The 2,825-nt window shown below is 42.2% G+C and overlaps 1 pseudogene; it reads right to left on the bottom strand.

Annotated features, from left to right (window-relative positions):
* Positions 1-459: 459 nt before the first annotated feature.
* Positions 460-902, bottom strand: LOC114627863 (annotated as a pseudogene).
* Between the last annotated feature and the right edge of the window lie 1,923 nt (positions 903-2,825).

Here is a 2,825-nt window from a genome sequence, read left to right as displayed (position 1 = left end):
GGCACTAGAGTGGCTTCTTTTCCTTTAAAAGCTATAGATGATAGATAGATAGATAGATAGATAGATAGATAGATAGATAGATCATATCTAAAGATACACATGCACACTCGCGCGCACACACACACACGCACACACACACACACATATTTTAAATATATCAGGAGACTGAGTTTATTGCTACTTAGTAATAAACCAGATCCTATGGAGAGGTACCTAGGAGAAATTCTCTTTTAGCTTGTGTCTTAAATATTGTGGGTGTTAACTAGAGAAAACGAGGTGGAAGTTGATGAGTAGAGAATGCAATCCTGGGAAAGATTGTGTGTGTGTGTGTGTGTGTGTGTGTGTGTGATTACTTCTTTAAAATAGTTGAATTTTATAATAGTTAAACTTTTAGGTCAAAAGCTGTATACATTTATTATGTTTTCCAAATTTTGTCCATCTCACAAGCTTATACCTCTTTTTTTTCAGGTTTATTGAAAATATGGCATAACAGATTAAACAGCTCCACGTGGTGTTTTGAAATTCATCCCAACTGTAGGCTGAGTGACCTGAAGGTTAGAGAGACTGCCAAAGTCCAGAAGCTTCAGCATTTCCTTGGTGTCAGGATCTACTTCAATGATCTCCTGGTCTAGGGCTGAGACCTCAGGAACATAATTATCTCTCCTCTCTCTCTCTTCTTCCTGCAGCTTGATAGAGATACCTCTCACAGGACCTCTCTGAATCTGCTTCATCAGATGCGTGACATAGCCGGCTATCTTGTTCCAAAGTTTCTTGCTGGGGATAATGGCGATCTCTTCGCACACATGCTTGTTGGTGTAGAAGTCATTTCCCAGGTGCGTGTAGTACTTCTCGATGATGACCCTGGCCGCCTTCTTCACAGTCTTAGTGCGAACGCAGCCCATGTTGGCGGGTCTCGGTAAAAGAAGAAGCTTATACCTCTTGATAAGGCTATTATAATATATAAGTAGTCACCTATATCTAAAGTATTAAAATGGGAGAGCATGGACAAAAAATGACATAAATAATAATTTCTTTTAGTGTAGGAACAAATGTTGTGAAGAGGACTTTCAACCTTTGATTACACATCAGTTTTGCAGAAATCAGTCACAACACACTATACTATCATGCAACCATGTCTGTTCCTTTTAAAAGTTTATAGCAACCACAAAAACCAATGTCATATGAAGCTATTTATGAAATTAGTACTAATGTCATGATATGGCATTGCTTTTTAAATTCATCCATTTCTCATTTATTAATATTACCCTTTGAATATAGTTAATTAAACACATGGCAAATTTTTATACCATCCATTTCTTTGCCCCTTGCTTTCTATACTCCATGAGGTAAAGAAAATCCCCTCCCACACTTCCAAATATGTTCTTGCTACTGCAATGTTCTGCCCAAGTGTATGGGGCTAAGAATACTCAGAAACAGTGAACCAAAGTAAAATTGTTTTTCTTTACATTGTTCTTTAAGCTCTTTTAAGTTGTTGTCTCGGGAATTTTTGGTCACAGACATGCAGAGTTAATTAACAAAGTCCACAGATAACAGACTAGTGGGGTTGTGGCTATGACTTACCTGACCTTGAGCTTCTTACTTTTGGACCTGGTTTGTGGGATGTGTTCCCCTGTGACACTGTGACAAGATGCTGATAGAAACAACTTACAGGAGAGGAGGCTTATTTCCACTCTCAGTTTCAGCCTGTCACAGCAGAGAAGGTGCATTGGAGCCCCTTGGCTTTGGATGGCAAAAGCATGTGGCGGAGGCAGTCCAAGAAGCAGAGTGCTGGAATCAGGGAGTGGTCAGTAGCCATCAAAGGCCCACCCCTGGTGATGACTACCTCTTTAAATTAAGCCCCACCTCCCAAAGGTTCCTTAACCTCCCCAAACAGTGTCCTTCAGTCACCCAAAGACACTTCCTCGGCTTGTATCCTCTACTGGAACTCTAAGGTGCTGCCCCCTCACCAACTCCCACCCTGTTTTCTCTAGTTGACACCCACATTCTTTAAGACACAGGCTAAAAGACAATTTCTCCTAAGTACCTTTCCATGGGATCTGGTTTATTACTAAGTAATAATAAACTCAGTCTCCTATATTTGCCTCACATAGCACACTCCCATGTTTATTTAGTCCTTCTTATGTACTGAAGCTGGGATGAAGGCACCAGCTCGTCATTCTGTTGAGACATGTAACTTAAGGATCTATATGTGCTCAGTATCTGTGGGTGAGTGAATAGACTGTTTACTCGCCTGGAACACCCTTTCCTCTGAAGGGGCAGGGACAGATTCTTGAACTCTTCAAAGAGCACCAGTGCTGGGGCGGAGCTAGTAAATAGGGTGTAGAGAGAGATTCCAAGTCTGGGTGACTAGGAACCTTGTCTGTCAGGTCCAGGCAGGGAGGCCTGGAGAGACCTTGGGGATGAACAGATTGAATAAACCCGTTGCCAGGCAACGCTGAGCCTAATGTCTGATGCTGCTAAGCCTTAGCAGGCAGCACCCTCCACTGGTGAGTGATGCTCCACCTCTGTTGCTTCCACACCAAAGGCACAGTCCCTCAATGAGGTCAACTCTGGACAATTGTTTGAGGGGGGCGAGCAGGAAGGCTCCCTCAAGCAGTACCAGGGAATGAACCAAGGGCATAAGCACACAATTGCTGTTATTCCTACATAGTCTTTAAGTTTTATGAAGCTCCCTACCAGACCTGGTGGCAGTGCAAGTTGAGCAGTTCATTGGAGAGCATTGACTGTCTGTTTGAGGATGCAAGAAAGGACACACGAAAAATAAATTCTTTCAACAGTCAAGACTTTGTGTTTACCTGTAAATC

This window comes from Grammomys surdaster, unplaced genomic scaffold (assembly GCF_004785775.1).
Source record: "Grammomys surdaster isolate TR1022 unplaced genomic scaffold, NIH_TR_1.0 259, whole genome shotgun sequence".
Lineage (NCBI taxonomy): Eukaryota > Metazoa > Chordata > Mammalia > Rodentia > Muridae > Grammomys > Grammomys surdaster.
Note: the sequence above shows the minus strand (reverse complement) of the source record. Positions and strands in the feature narration are given on the sequence as shown.